The sequence below is a fragment of the Ursus americanus genome, chromosome 11 (genome assembly GCF_024610735.1).
Source record: "Ursus americanus isolate L20-20 chromosome 11, mUrsAme1.1.p, whole genome shotgun sequence".
Lineage (NCBI taxonomy): Eukaryota > Metazoa > Chordata > Mammalia > Carnivora > Ursidae > Ursus > Ursus americanus.
This window is the reverse complement of record NC_142137.1, coordinates 54857417-54874520: the sequence shown is the minus strand read 5'-3', so window position 1 is coordinate 54874520 and position 17104 is coordinate 54857417. Positions and strand designations below refer to the sequence as shown.

The following is a 17104-nucleotide window of genomic DNA, read 5'->3' as shown; positions in this document are numbered from 1 at the left end:
AGTGCACGTGTATATGTGCACACAAGGGGGGGGGGTGAGGACAGAGGGAGAGGGGGAGTCCTCAAGCAGACTCCCCACTGAGCCTGGAGCCCCATGTGGGGCTAGATCCCAGGACTCTGAAGTCATGACCTGAGCTGAGCTCAAGAGTCCCACGCTTAACCGTCTGAGCCACCCAGGTGCCCACTTTTCTCCTTTTTTTAATAAGGGTGTTTTCTCATGATTAGATTCAGCTTATGCATTTTAGGTGATGTTATGTTCTCAGAATATTAAATCTGAAGGCACCCAAAGGCCATCAGTTACTCACTGGTGATGTTAATTTTGGTCACCCAGTTAATTTTGATCACCTGACTTCTGTACTATATAATTTTTTTTTCTCCTTTGCAATGAATAAGCAATCTGGGGAGAGAAACTTAAGTTTTTAAAGGAAAATGTATTTGACGTTAGTGGAAAGGAGGGGGAAAATCAATGATATAAATTTCAGAGCAACTGTTAGGTTATTTGATTGTATTCTTTTTATTATGTCTGCCAAAATTTACAAAATTCTTTTTGTAATAAGAATATTTTAAATAGGGATGTCTTAACAAAAATGAAAAGGAAGCCTCAAATAAGTTCTTTCTCTCCTGATCTCATCAGCAAAACTGATACATTGATTTAATTATATCTGATAAGAGAGAGTTTTGGAAAAACAGGTCTGAGATGTTTCTGGTATCACAGATGGCCCATAGTGATCCAATAGAACGTATAATCTAGGTAGGCAGTCATTGGCCATAAAAGCGGAGTTCTCTTGGGTTTCCATAGAGACATCTAGACTTAAAATGTTTTTAAGCACTGCTGCTTTTAAAATGAGTGTCAGTAAAAATAGCAAAAACCAAGGCTCTTTAAAAAAAATCATTAAAAATTTTTTTAAAGTAGTAAAGTTCCTGGTTAAAAATCCACATTGAAGCCAAAGCTTGTCCTTCACAGTCATTCTGCATCAACTGGCCTTGAATGGCCTCGGGGAGAAGAGGCATCGAGAACTGGTTTCTCTGCCTTTTGGCAAAGGAATGAGACTACACTGACTTCATCTATGAAGACAACTGCCAACTATTTTCTTACTCCGTAAATTGTTAATTGTGTGTGGTGAAGAAAAGGGTGATGGGTGACGTGATTTTTATGGGTAAGACTGGCATAAGTTCTGGTGAAAGTTTGACATCTTTAGGATCTTATGTTTTTTCAAGTTGAGCTAATAAAAAAAGAGCCTCATGGGATTATTTCACACCCGATTTTTAAGGGAATATTGAGCTAAACATCATGTGTCCATGACTCTTAGGGAGACTTCGTGGTGTGGTTGAAGAAGCATGAACTTGTGAGTCTAGAACAGGAGTCTGCAGAATATGGCCCGTGGGCCAAACCCAGCTGCTGCCTCTTTTGGTACCACTAACAAGTTAAAAATGGCTTTATGTTTTGAAATGGTTAAAAAAAAAAACAAGACTTTAGCGACCTGTGAACCTCGTATGAAATTCAAATTTCAGTGTCCACCAATTGCTTTATCGAAGCGTAGCATGCCCGTTTTCATGTGGTCCGGAGCTGCCCTGTGCTACTATAGTGGGTTGAGTGGTGGTGACAGAGACCAGTGGCTCCCAAAGCCCAAAATATTTCACGTCTGGCTCTTTAGGACAATGTTTGCTGCCCCCGGTCTAGAGAATATAAAATGTTGAGGTTCGATCTCTCAGGTGCCTGTTGAAGTTCTAAGACGTTGGAACTGAAGAATGTGGCTCATTGGGCAGTGGTGATAAATTGCTTTAGTGCCATGATTTTTTCTTCTTTTTGAAGTCATTTTATAAATACGAAAGAGAAATCCAAGCCCCTAAAATATTTATTCTGGCTTAGAATATTTTGCTTTCTTATATACAGTTTAAGAGGCAAGGAGAAAAAGATCAACTTATTTGGGTAAGAATAAACAATATTTTGTTTATGATTTTCACATTAAACATATTATCAAGCATTTATCATCTATAAGAAGTTACTTTAATGACAGAAATCTATTGGGCCCTTTTGAAAACCAGGACTCAAACAGAAACTGTCTCCAAACCATCCCCATCACTGTGCCTCCCCCAGTTCTCCCTGTAACAGGTTTGGTAATCCTTCAGTGCTGGAATTACATACACTGAGTTTGAAGAAAAGACAAAAAATAAGCATTTATTAGGAATTTTGTTTTTTTACCGAGCGTTGAATTCAGGACAAAGCCTTATGTGCAGCAAATACTATGTCTAAATTTTCAATTGCAAAACAAAAACAAAAATTCTAAGTTGCACAGTAAGGCAGGATTTGAAGGAGACTTATGGAAAAGGAGGACACCTGCTATGCCCGGAGAGGCCCGCGGGGTTGGGGAGGTAGGTGGGAGGGTGAGGGACAGCACGGTAGCAGGTGTTGGAGTAGAAGGTGACCAGCGTGTGAAGACACGGAGAAGGGATGCTTGGACCAACTTCCCATAAAATCGCCTTTTTTTCAAGAAGGGGTAATTTTTCATTTCTTTCTGATGTGCAATTTGCCACTCATCCCTAGAGTATGTGTGTTTTGGGATGGGGCATTGCCAGGGACGAAGGTTTTGACATTACAGTCCCCGTGGTAAGAAGACGGGAACCACACATCACTCAGCAAGATTTGAGCTGTGAGGGGACGGAGTGTGCAATAGCAGAAGCTAATATTCACGTAGAACTTGCCAGGTTCTAGTCATAGGGTATCTTGTTAATCCTCATACTGTTACCATCTCCCCCGTTACATCCGGGGAACGGAGACCCAGGGAGATGCAGTACCTTGCCCAGGGTCATAGAGTACTAAGTGACGGTGTCAGCTGAATCAGCTGGGTTATGTCCAAGTAATAGCCCTCAGGTTTTCGTGCCTTAGAACAAAGTTTTGATTCCTTCTTGCTTCACTTCTTGGCCATCTCAGGGCAGGCCAGCGGTTTAGGTTAAACTCCACTGTCTGAAACGTCATCGGTCACAGTGGCAGGGATAAGGGAAGATGGTGCGTATGGCTCTGCGTCTTAGAGCAGGGCTTCACCAACTTGACTGTGCATATGAATTGCCCAAGGGGTTCGTTAAATGCACATTTTGATTCAGGAGGTCTGGGATGGGCCTGCCCTTCCGCATTTCTAGCAACCTCCAGGGGAGTCCTACACTGTGGGACCAGGGACCACTCTAAGTAAGGAGTGCTTACCGGCTTTTGCCCAGAAGTGACAGGTCATTTCTGCTCACATAAGTCACACAGCCATGCCTAACGTCCAGGTGGCAGGAGATGCAGTCTACTCTCTCCCTCGGGAGGAGGAGAATTGAAATATTTGGGAACCATTCCAGTGAAGAGAAGATGCGCAGTCAGGATTTGAATTCAGACAGGCTGTCCCCAGAGTGGGTGCTCTTTATCACTCCATGTCATCGATGTTGGTCTCTGTCGAGAAAGGGCAGCGTGATGGCCGCTGCCCTACTTGCTGGCCTCCAGTCAGGGTCACCCTCGAGACTGACCAGTTGCAGTTGACTCGTGTGACATCGATCCTGGGTGTCCCAGGCACCTTAGTGTCAAACACAACAGTTGTCAACATGATGTCGCAACTCTGAAAATGTTTCAATTCATTTTTTTCTTAATAATAGGCTGACGTCTATGAATTATTTATTTTTATTCAAAGCCTACCTTGGAGCAGATGTGAGCCTTTCCCTATGACTCTCTCTCATCGAATATTCTGCCATGCTTTCCTGTTTTGGACAAGGGGTGCGGTTAGAGCCAGCATTCAGGGAATTGTGCAGGATCCTGGGAATGCCCATGGGTGTGTGTCCACACAGGCACACCACTCATCATGCACGTGTGCTGCAAAGCGCTGGGGCTGCTGCTCTGCAAACGTCCTGGGCTTGTGATCAGCGAAATAAACACAGTTCCCAGATGGTGGTGGCTGAGAAGCCCCTTCTCGGAGCCGGCAGCCTACCGGCAAAATTGCGAACTTCTGGTAGGATCATGCACTGTTGAGAACGGGGGGGGGGGGGGGGGGGGGAGTGAGGGGTGGAGTCCAGGCTTCCGTGAGGGTCTCTGCATGGAGCACCGTGGACTGGGTTCCTCACAGCCCAGGGAGCATGGTGCTGCCTATGACTGGCCTTCCGGCGCCCTCAGAAAGCCCTGCTCTCATTTCTACCACAGCCCACTCTGCTGTCGGTTCCTAGGCTGAAGTGTAGACAAACAATTCAGAAACATAGGTTTCAGCAAGACCTCTGTCCCCTTTGTGGAAAACTGGATCGGCAAATGATACTTGGAATGATGGAAGATTGTTCTTCCTCCATTTAAAAAAAAGAAAAGAAAAGAAAAGAAACAAAACTTTCCCAAAAGGAAAAACTGAAATAAAGCTACATCTCCGTTTTACATAATAATTACAGTTAAGATTTCACAATTACCCCACTACACTAGGTGATTCAGTCAGCAATTTAGCTCAACATGAGGGAGAAAATGGGCCTTGACAGCTTTTCCTTTGGAAAGTCAGGTTTGCCCTGTTGAAAGATGCTCGCATCTGGCCCACCTGTTCTGTGACCTCGGGGAGAGCTGGATAAACTGGATCATCCCTCCAGAGGCACTTTGGGCCTGTAATGCACAGAGTTCAATTAAAATATGCAGATGCGTGCCAAGTTAATAATTAAGGGAAAATAAGAAAACGAAGTATTACCATTTTCATTAACTACTCACACTGAAACCCACAGTATGCCTCTTCTAAATGAATGGAACAGAATTCTGCTGCTTGCCTGTTGTAATCCTAATCCTAGGCGGTGTTACCAGTGATCTTTCTCGGCTGTTAGTGCCCTTTGGACACCGGTGATCCTGACTGCACACGAAAATGCCCTCCAGCTTTTAATTTCGCCTGTACTGGCGTGGATAGAAAGTCATTTCTTTCAATGACATTTCTGTATCAGAGGGCTAAATAAATTAAGGATGTCAGCTTGATTTTTGTAGCGGCAATGTCACCATCCTGATTCAAATGCTAAGCAATTTCAGGAAAGATTAAATTTCTTCTCGACCTGAGAGAAATCCCATCTTCTCAGTGCGAGGCTCTGCTGGCAGGACGTCGAGGGGGTGTGCCTCCGGCCGCTGGCGTCGCTGGCTCCCCTCCCCACGTAAGCCCGCGACACCACACGGTGTTCTCTCATCCTAAGCACATTTCATCAACTTCATAAGCCTCTCGCATGATTTTACTCTTCCCTTCGAAGTCCTGCGTTCTCCATGAAATCTTTTCCAACGACTCCAGGCCACAATGATCGTTTTCTTCAAAACTCCTACTTAGTGTCCCATAGTTTAATCTCAATTGGTCTCTAATTATAGTAATTAGATTGTAAGCTCCTCCAAAGCAAGGATTTAGCCCAATGCTAGGCCCAGCGGCGGTTTCAGTAAATGCTTGCCGAGTGATGGATTTGCAGTTCTGGATGGTTTCCAGTTAGCAGAACAAACGGGTGAATTAGCACTCCCAGGAGAAGACCATCCAGCCTTCCTGCACCGAACAGACCCCGGTCCGCAGGCACTTTTGCTAAGGCCGGCACTGCCAGACAGTAGGGCAGCCAAGGGGGCACGGTGTAGATGATCCCCTATGTCTTCCTCCCCCTCATCTCTTCTCATCTAGAAACCTGCATTCTTGACTGGGGCTTACCATTTCCCATGGTTTGAGAAATCAGGAAGCGGGAGAGGGTCATGGAGGTAAAAAAAAAAAAAAATTCTATCTGCTTTGCTAGAACCTGACTTTCTTGTGGAGGCATACCAAATAAAAGAGAGGACACGTTGCGTCTTTTAGAGCAACTAAAATGCTGTGTGGATATTGATTTATATAACTTTCTTGCTAGATTAGTCCAGAAACTGGATTAATATTTTAATCATAACCCCTGGAGAGGAAAAGGCAGCTGGTGAAATTGTTGGAGGTGACATGCCAATCTACATAGAAACCAAGTGTGGTTTGGAGACCACCATGGAAATAGTAACTTCAGTCATTAAGTGGAGAATGAAAGGAAGAAAGAAACCAGATAAGTTTTCCAGGATCAAGAAGTTATTTTTATTATAAACTAACCTTAGGGAGACCATAAGATTTATTATTATTTTAACATTTAAATTCAAATACTGATGGCTTTATCTCTTCACTGCTGATTACTCTTGGCAACAACAGTGTGCAAGGAGTGCAGGAGAACATCCTTCATCTTTTTAAGTTGCCATTTGTGTATATAAGCTCCGTGGTGCAGGCAAAACATGGCAATGAGCACACGGTGGCACAATTCACGTCTCGCTGCAGGATGGCTCTCTCCCTGTGAACTTGACTTCCCCAGACCTGACTTCTAACCTTTGGTACGAATTTACTGGCATCCTGAAATCAAAAGGAAGACGGAGGTCTTTTTTCTGCTTTTGTTCCTTTGCAGACGTGAATAACACCAAATCTTTACAATGGTCTGTAGTTGGCACTGGCAACAAGTATCTGGAGTGTAACGTGTTGGGCTCTGGGAAATGCAATCCTCTGCTTGGGAACTGCCCTCAGATGGAAACTGATGTTTAGATTATTACTGGGAATTTGTTTGTGCTTCTGAATTCTGTGGGATTAAGGCTGGTGCTGTGATATTCTCATGCGTTCCGTTGACCCTTAGGTATTTTAGAAAAGAGGGAAATGAGAGTCTGAGGGTTGAAATAATCAAACTTTGGAGGTGCTAAGGCTCCACTCCGATTATATTGGCAGACGGCCCAGGGCGCAGCTGCTGACGAAGAATCCCAGATTCCACCCGAAGGCCCAAATACCACTTCTTCTGTCTGGAACTGAGTCAGTAAAAGGAAATAGGGTAGGGCAGCATTTTGGACTGAAATTTCTCTGTGGGAGCAACGGATTGAATTGATAATGGGAGAAAGTTTGTATTGTTAACTTTTATAAGGTGGCCCAGTAAATTTCATGAGTTTTATAGGGCTGGCATATTATTTGGGCCATATTTTCATCTGGTGCTCATTGTTCACCCTGCCTGGTTGGATAGCATAGCTGAGTGGGATCCAAGATGAGAAAGAGAAGTGGGGCTGACTGTGGCATTGGGGCTCATGTAATGAATGTCCTGACCTGTATCAGCTGCTTCTGGAGGCCACAACAGAGAGGCATTCATAAAATCCCTGAAGGGATAAGGTGGCCATCTCTTTGACACCGGGAACATACAGAGAAAGAGAGGTTAAGAGAAGATATGGAGGAAGTGGCTCCATGAAGGGGAGTGTTCTCTCCCGTTCTCTCTTCCTGAGGAGGAAAGCATCACTTGGCATAGACTGTGGCTCTGATGATTAATTTCATTGGCTTAATATGAGAGATAGACAAAAAGGGAAGAATATTGGTGTCTAAGGAAGGTAAGTCACTTCTCTATTCGTTATCTTGATTAGTTAGGGGAAGAGTGTTGATTTGTCTCCGTGCTAATGGACAAAACTACAGTGTGAAGTTAGAAGGCACTCTGGACTCTCATAAGAGCCTGGAAAAGATGGCTTGGAAGCAGCTGAGAAACATCGCTCTTGGCATTTGTCCAAACCCTGTGTCTTCTCTCTCATGAGTGGCTTTTCCTTGCATTGGAACGTAACATCTGAGGTTCAGTTTTTGATTTACATTTAGAGTGGCTATGGGTAGTTCCACACCAAGGGCTGTTTTGAATCAAAGCCTATAAGCTCACCTTACTTAGATAGTGTTCTGTACAATGTAGCCTAGTTAGAAATGAAGCTGGCAGAACACATGCTCCTTCGTTAGAATAACTAGTAGTAGCTAATATTCATTGCCTCCCAATTGTGTGCCAGGCACAGCTGTAAAGGCTTTGCACCTATTACATGATCCTTGAAGCAAACTTAAGAGGGTACTGTTCTTTTTCCCACTTAAGGAGTGAGTTAATAGAGGTTTATAGGGTTTAATTTGCTCAAGATCACAGAGCTAGTCAGAAGCAGAACCAGAATTTAAACTCTGGAAGCTCACATTTCTTAACCATCATACTAAACTATTTCAAGAAGATTACTCAAATAGGAAAAGAACAAAAAGGTTGCTGATTCTTGTTCTCTGCCCAGCCCTCCACTGAAACAAAACACCATAACTTGGGTTTATTCATGAGGCTAGCCTTTGGCTTCTTTCAGTAGGTAGTGAATTTGAATGTCTTTTTCTACTGTGTGTGTTTCTTGTATTTTAAAAAAATTTAACAAAGCAGATCTTCTAGAAGGAAAAGAACTGTTTTACTTGTGAGAACAGATCCCAGGGTACTTATAAAATTTAAAAAATACAATTGGATCATCAGCTTGGTTCTTTGCAAAAGCTGGAAATAAAATTGCATGATTCTCTAAAAAAATTCCAGTGAGACAGGTCCTTTTAAGGATGCCTGGATGAACTGCCAATACCTTGCATATTCTGTAATTGTTTCTTCAAAACAACAGCACACATTTTCACTATTATTGTTATTATTGCCATTAGGTATTGTGCTAAGTGATTTACATGTATTTTCTCACATTAAAATGTATGTGATAGGTTTTACCATCATGTATCACTTACCTACTATCACAGCAATGCTGCATAACAAGAACCCACAAAACCTCAGTGGCATACAAAAATAACTATTTATTGTTTATACATCTAGAGTGATTGGCTAAACAGATCTGCCAATCTTGGCTGACTGGCTTACAACACATAGGGTTTGGCTAGCTGAAGACTGATCTAGTCTGGCCCTGGTTCAGCTGCATTCGGGCAATGCAGCTCCTCTATTTATTTGTCTCTTATCCTCCAACAGGCTGGGCTGGGCATGTTCTGCTGGTGATTAAAGAGCTACAAGCCCTGATTGCAAGCTCTGAAGAAGCCTGGTTGCGTAAGTCCATTTCAACCTTCTGCTTGCTGTGTGTCTGTTAATACCTCATTGGCCAAAGCAAGTCATGTAGCTAAATGTAAGGATGGGGAATTGTGCACTCCATCCCTTGGGAGAGCATTGGGAAACAGCACGGCAAAAGGCATGCGTATAGGCAATGCTGAACAATTGGGCCCATTTTTGCAATCAGTCACATATTCTTTTTTTTTTTTTTTTTTTTACAGGCGAAGAACTTGAGACATAGAAGTAAGTGGCTTGCTAGGGTCACATAGATATTAAGTGGCAGAGCTTGAGCTTGAACCTGGTTTTATCTTTTCTCAAAGCTGGAACTCTTAATAATGTACTATAAATGCAAGATTTAGAAACTAGTTCTGCCTCCATTTCTTTTCCAGATATGAACAGTCTTTTCGCTCCCTTTTTAGGCATCTTCACCAATGAAGACAAAATGCAGCTGTCGGTATTGTAGAATGAGAATGCTGTGAGGAGTAATTAACATTCGCAGATTCTCTGAATAAGTGCTAGGTATTATGATCAAAGAAATACACAGACTTTTAAATCAGTGCTTGACCTCATTTTACATTTTGTAGTCTTTCAGATCTCTCTCACTTGCCAGAGTTTAGAAATGTACTGAGTATAAAATCTCTTAATGCTCTTCCTCCTCTCCTCTGCAAACCATCCTAGGGGTACCCCAATCTGCCTGTATTAGCAGTAATATACATGATGATACTCCATACAGATTCCTTTTTCAAAAATGCCAGTTGACAGTAACATCTTTAAGACTGTCCAGAAAGTTGTACATTTTAGCAATTGGCAAATGTGGCCTCTGAGCTGATAGAAAATCTAGTCTTTGTATCAACTTCCCTTTCAACAGATGTGTCTTAGCCTAGTTTTGCCTTGTAACTTGCTGCTACTATTGTTATTTCTTTTATTAAGCCCATGTCATGGCACTGGGTTTTGAAGAAAGTTGAAAAGTGTTTTATACTTCTGTTGACCCTGGAAGCAAAACATCAGAAGGGCACATTCATACATGGTGCTTGCCAAAAATGCATTCCTAAGGAAGAAAATCCATGGTGTACCCTTTGGCTCTTGGCCCCCTGGTTCTGTCCTGGAGCACTGACAATATAACAGACACAACCTTCTGCTTTCAAACAATTGAAAGGAAATTTTTTATGGACTTCTGAGGACACTGAGGGTCATCAGGGTCTTTGTGAGTGCCCCACGGGTCAGAAAGGTGTTTGGGATCTCCTTAGAAATTCAGAATTTGGAAGGGGCACTATAACAAAGAAAGGGGGGAATTTAGAGAGATGATACTGTGAAGATGAAGGGACATTGGCTCTGAAATGAGGGAAAAACCAAGGCTGATCGGTTTCAATCAAGGTAGAAATGATTGAGAAAGAAATTCAGTTCAGATTCTTTGTGAACATAAAAGTTTGGGGAACTTGAGTATGTGTGTGTCTTGACTGGAGTCACTATTATTATTTTTTGTATGAGAGAGCACAAGAGAGAGATAGCACGAGTGGGGTGGGGAGGGGCAGAGGGGGAGGGAGAAGCAGACTTCCTGCTGAGCAGGGAGCCCAGTGCGGGATCTGGAATCAGGACCTGAATCGAAGGCAGACGCTTAACCTACTGAGCCACCCAGGCGCCCCTTGACCAGCGTTATTAACACAGGAGAGCTCAATGCATTACACTAGTGTCTACTACATAAATATTTGCTAACCAAATGTCCCAGAAGAGCTAGTACTTCTGTAGTTGTCCTCTAGCAAAAACTCAGAAACTGCCTTTATCCTGTACAACAAAAGAATAACCTATGAGTTGAATGTAATGTGGGAATTAAATAAAATATAACATCGGTATTTAATTGTGTCCTGAAGGAAATGTTTCTCATTGTGGCAGGGAGGGAAGGAACATCACTGTAAGTCAAGGGACCGGTCTTCTCATTGTAGCTCTGGCTTTGATCATGGTCACATGACCGAACAGCAGCTTGCCCGTGTATCCAACTGGAATAACAACTCATGTGTTATATTTGAAAATGCTTCAGAAGTAAGAGTACAGATTAACACTAGGTACCATCCTTGTATAAGACACAAGTCGAACTGGAAAGTGGAACTCCAGATACAGGAGCAACGGAAGCTGCCGTCTTTTGTTTTTCTCCCCCTGCGCAGAAGTCCTGTGCCTCGCCTAATGCATGATCAACAGCCGTACTCGGAATGTGTTTGTGGAAGGAAGGAATGATCCTCAGCTGCAACCTGGAATCATAAAGACGATCTTAGATGGCTGTTCTTGTCTCTTTGTTTATAGATGAGGATTTTCATATATTGTTGTCATGCAGTTGAATTTTAAAAATTTTGCAAGGAATATAGAGCCATAAGACAGAGTTTCTGCCCTTAAGAAATTTTCCATCTCATTGGTTCACATGACTTAATTAATTCCTTCCTCCTCAAATTAAACAGTAACAAAAGGCAATAAGAGAGTCCTAGTTAAGTTTATTTGGATGTAGGGAGGAATATTTACTCTGGCCAACTTAAGGGGGAAAAATGTGTGGTGCGCAGAAATGAGGGACATGTGAAGAGCCAAGTCCAGCCAGATCCTGTACCTCCCAAGATCTAGGGGGTGGACTAGGACATAGGCTCCCCAGGTCTCTGCAGCATGGCTGGTTTAGCTCCAACCATTTTCTCCTTCTGTCACTCCATACAAGATTCACATTCCTGGGAGAGAGTCTGGTGGTATGACGAAGCATACATGCTCACAATTTGGCCAAGAAAGAGCAGCTAGGCAAGACTTCATGAGGTACAGGCCATGTAGCTCTCTGAGCACAATTCAGGTGCACCTCTGAGATGCAGTGGGTCCTATTGCCAGTATTACAAGAATTCAGAGGAGGGAGATTTTGGTGAGACTTCAAAGACGCCAAAGGGCTCAAGCTGGACCTTGAAGGATGGGTAGGAGTGAGATAAATGGAGAAGAGGGAAGATTTCAGCTGGGGTCACAAGAGGAGCAAAGGTTTAGGGTTAGAAATGAGCCTGATGTGTTCACCAAAGTCCGAAGTGGTAGAGACAGAGAAGACAGATGTTAATAAAAGGTCCTTGGATTTATTTCTGTATAGAAATAGTGAGGATAGATAACAGGTTTAAACAATAAACCAATGATTCAAGCAGAGAAACAATAAGTACAGAGCTAACTGTACAGAAAACATTCAGTGAAAGCATAGGGGAGGCCTACGTACTTTTGAAAGAAAACCAAAAAAGTAAATGGTACATTAGAAGAAGCTTCTGGGTTTGAGATCGAGAGTACCCAGGTGAAGGGGAGAGTCTTGAAGAAGGAGAGAGTCACTGCTTGTCCAAAGGCTGAAGAACAGGATGGGGACTAGATGGGGATGAAGACACCAGCATAATGGTTTAGATGACACTTGTTCTAAATATACTAAGTCTTAGCAACATGAAGTAGAACTCACTGAAGGGGAGCAATGTTGGATGAGACTCAGAGATGAAGATGCTTTAGCATATCCAATGCGCTCAGGCCACAGAGCTTAGGAATCAACAAGGGGTCAGTGAACAATTACAAAACAACACCTCCGCTTGGTTAAAGTTAGCATGAATTCGAGCAAAGTTTCCAGATGACTGGATGGAAACTCTTTTTGGTTAATATTCAAAAGCTGGGGTTTCCAAACCTTTGGAGCAGATTTTAAAGATAAGATAATTTATTCAGGAATTTAACTTTTGTTCCTAGACTTAAAGGATTATTGGAAATATTTGGAAGACAGCAGATTGGCATATGTTTTGATGATTTGCACCCTTTATTTACATATGGAGCAGTTGCCACAGAAGTCTCTTGATCTTATATCATTTCGTAAAATAAATGTATTACTAGAAACACCAGACATTTTAGTGTTTGACTTAGCACTGAAATAGCACTGAATAGAATATGTTTAGCCATTTTCAAACTTCTTCTGTGTTTCTCCAGTATTTATGCTGGAGTTATCTCAAAAATGGACTCAAGGAGAAAGCATGAACCTACAAGCAATCCTTAACCTCAAATATTTGATCTATGTCATCACATTTAAGTAGTTCAGAATCTGCTTAGAAAAGACAAACCAGGGAGTTTGGCTTCTCTTTACCCCTTTGAGAGTCAACCTTCTTTAAGGCTTGTTAGTGAGCCAGATTCTCCCCACCCCTAGGCCATCCAGCCGTGGCCCCTTCTCAGTCTGCTTAAGGCAATGCACAAGTAATTGCTTTATGTCATAGACCCGTTTCTGCAAAATTAAAAGTAAGCCAAATGCTATTTGCTCCCCCCGAAAGCCCACGAATCCTGTTTTAATAAAAAGAAAAACCCACTTATTATATATCTGTTTAAAATGTCATGTATTGGATTTACTTACAGTGAGATACATTAAAACTCTAGAAACATGGTCTATGGGATACATATCTTGTCTTAAAGGGGCTCATTAGTGCACAGTGTATAGTTGTTCACAAGGAATAGCCTCGTTGTTGATGGGACTTATCATAATAGCCTCAATAACAACTATGGAGAATTCTGTAAGTTGAGTTTGTACTGAGTTCTCTACAAATATTGTTTACTGAATATAGATCATCACAATGGAGATGGGAATATAAATAATCATAATCAATCATATAAAAAGGGTATTATTTTGACAAGCTACTTTACATATGAGTAAACTGAGGCTTAGGAAGATTAGGGCATCACACAATAAGGAACAAGGTCAGAACTGAGGCCACATATGGATAGTTCCAAAGCCCATGCTCTCACAGTGCATTATCATTTCCTGACTTATCAAGCGCTCCCATATATGACCTTATGCTAGGCTCTTCACCAGCAGCCTATACCCTTACTTATTCTTTGTCTTCAATATTTTTTAATTAAAAACTTCATGTTTTCTGTTTTAAATTAATTTTAAACTTAATGATGTTGTAAAAACAGTACAAAAAAAATTCCTGTATATCTTACATAACCACAGCACATTGATCAAAATCAGAAAATTAACATTGATACAATTTTATTACATCATCTACAGACCTTATTCGAATTTCCCCAGTGTCCCCATTCATGTCCAGGATCTAAACCAGGATGATATGTTGCATTTAGTTGTCACGTCTCCTTGGTCTCTTTTGGGGCCAACCCCATACTCGCATGATTTCAGGGGTAAGCACCTTCTCCCATTTTTCATCCTAGCCACTTTGCTTGATTCATCCCTTTAAACTAGAACAGTTCATAGTCTTTGTCTTTCATAACCTTAACACTTAAAAAAAGTACTTGCCAGTTATTCTTGCAGAATGTTCCTCATCTGGGTCTGTCTGATGTTTCATCATGAATAAATTTGGGTTGTGCATGTTTGGTAAAAATACTATGGAAGTTACGGCGTGTCCTTCTCAGTGTGTCATACCAAGAGACACATGATTTGTCACATCACTGGTGATCTTAACCATGGTCATTTGGTTAAGGTAGTATCTGCTAGATTTCCCCACTGTGAGACAAATATTTTTCCTCTTTAATTAGTATTTTCCAGGGGAGCGACTTTGCAACTATGTAAATAGCCGGTTTCTCGTAATAACTTAGCCACTAATTTTATCGTTCATTGGTAATTTTGGCCTAAAACAATGATTACTATAGTATTTTAAAATGGTGGCATTCTTTTTCCATCATTATTCATACATATATTAGTTGGAATTCCATTGTAAGGAATAGCTATCTCTTCTTCCCTTCTTACTCAATTATTTATTTATATCAGTATGGATTCATGGATTCTTACTATATTCTGTGAGGTATATTAATATCATTGGCTATTTTGTTTGTCCAAACTGTCCCCTATTTGGCCAGAAGAGCCCCTTTAAGTTTGGCTGTTATCCTTTTGGCATATTTCCCATCATTTTGTGGTATTATTTTTGTTTTTTTTAAGTGAACGGCCTTTTTGTCGGAAAAAAAAAAAAGAGACCTGCATTTACAACTTGAAATGGATGTGCATTGTAATTTCTTGAGCAGCAATGTTGATGCTTGTGCTGTAGTCCACGGCCACAGCCTGCTCTGCCGGCTCCAAGTCACGGTTCAGAAGGTTTTAAAAACAGAGTCCAAAGATGTTCCCTTGGTAAAGGTTTCTTTTTAAAAATTTGTGTGCACAGTGACAGCCTGACACCCATTTTGCTCTAGTACGACACAGACAAAGCTAAACCAACACACGCAGCATGCCACCAGGATGAGTGTCGTCGTCACCAGGGGTGGGGACATACGGAAGTACGAGAGGGACGTCCTGCTAGGTGGGGCTATGTCTAGACAGTTTATCCTTCACCCATGCTTCTGCACAGCATCCTGAGATAAACCGATTTTAAATGTTTGCTTTCAGTAAACCAGCTATGACAGTTTATACTCACGAATTGAACTAGAACCCATTTGAATGCGTTTTAAATTTGTTTCTTCATTTTTCATTTTTAATACAAATGACTGACTGTGCTCAATTGTCAAGCTGCATGCATGAAAAACTGGCCCGCCCAAATGTATTAATCATGAGCAAAGGGAACTGCAAGGAGTCTGCTAAGGGCTTCCTTATCATTAAGGTAGTACAAGTATTTATATTGTAAAACTGACCTGTAGCTTGATCTTCAGGGCACAGGACCACCCACCAATACATGCAGATTTTGTGTGTGTGGACAGAAAGCACTTTTAACATTCAGTTTTGCGATATAGAAACAGAATGAGTAAATAGCTTTTTTTTTTTTCCAAGAGGTGAGTACAAGATTCAGTTCCATTCTTCTAGAGGGGGAAAAGGAGTTGAAAGTAGGTCTTCATTTGGCAGTCATCTGTATGAATTCTTCATAGCTGACTTGTCCATCTCCACCAGTATCTGGTTCTCTGATCATTCCATCTCCTTCTTCATCCGTCAGTTTTTCCTAAGTTGTCATGACATGCCGTAGCCCTGCTGCACTGAGGTAACCATTGCCGTCCTTGTCAAAGACTCTGAACGCCTCGCGAATTTCTTCTTCACTGTCTCTTTCATTTTTCTAGCCGTCGGAGTCAAAAATTCTGGGAAGTCAATGGTGCCATGACCGTCAGCATCCCCTCATTGATCATATCCGGCAATTTGTCTTCTCTTGGGCTCTGACCCAGTGACCTCACAACAGTTCCAAGTTCCTTTGGTGTGATGTTCATCACCATCTTTAATAGGGAGAATGCCTCCTTGAACTCAGCAGTCTGTCCTTCGGTCAGCTGATCATCCGTGATACCAGCGAAGGGAGGAAGAGCAGAGGGAACGAGGGTGGCTGCACCAATGCAGGGGCGTCCCGGGAGGGGTGAGGGGAGGCGGTGCATCGCTGCTGCTAAGGACTGGGCTGTGCCACCACCCCCACCCGGCTGCTGCGAGGACCAGGCGGCCCTCCCGCCCGCCCCCCAAGGCTCCCAGCACCCACTGCCCTCCCATCATTTTGCTTTAAAACACTTGCCTTTTTGGGACGCCTGGGTGGCTCAGTCGTTAAGCGTCTGCCTTCTGCTCGGGGCCTGATCCCAGGGTCCAGGGACCTAGCCCAGCATCGAGTCCTGCATTGAGCCAGGCGTCTGACTCCCTGCTCTGCTGGGAGCCTGCTTCTTCCTCTCCCACTCCCCCTGCTTGTGTTCCCTCTCTTGCTGGCTGTCTCTCTCTCTGTCAAATACATAAAATCTTAAAAACAAAAACACTTGCTTCCTGGCATGACAAGGTGTTCCAGGCTCATCTTGTACTTTCTCTGCCTAGCCATGGCATGACCATTTCTCTGAAAAGCCCTGGTTCCTTTTGTTGGAGAATGGTATTTAGAAGCCCAGATCTGGGCATTCATTGCTTTGGGTTTCTCCTTTCCTTTCTGTGCGGTTCTGTTCCTAATTTGTTATGATGTAGTGAGGTTGATTTGTTTGTCTTCTCTGCCAGTTATTCATGGATTGCCTCTTATCCAAATTCACCCTTTGTCACCTACTCTGCAATAATGGGGCTGGAAATGAAGCATTTCTCTTCCACAGAGAGCAGGGCATTATGATTTACCAGTGAAGGGCACTGGGGGGACATTAGAGGTGACAGGTGCTTCTCTTCCTGGTTCTAGTGTGCTGCTGTTTTGTTATCCCCTCACTCCTACCACATGGCTGCCAGCAGTGTGTGGAAAAATGCAGTGCTGCTCTGCCCCAGCTACGTGTCCAGACCACATAGTCACTTGGTGAGCTCACAACCTTGGCCCCCGTCCAGTGACCACCTCACTGTGGCGCTCCCACCATGGACATCACACACTCCAGGCCTCATGCTG

General features: G+C 42.6%; 1 pseudogene; it reads right to left on the bottom strand.

Moving 5' to 3' along the window:
- Window positions 1–15474: 15474 nt before the first annotated feature.
- Window positions 15475–16002, bottom strand: LOC123800417 (calmodulin pseudogene; annotated as a pseudogene).
- Window positions 16003–17104: the final 1102 nt, after the last annotated feature.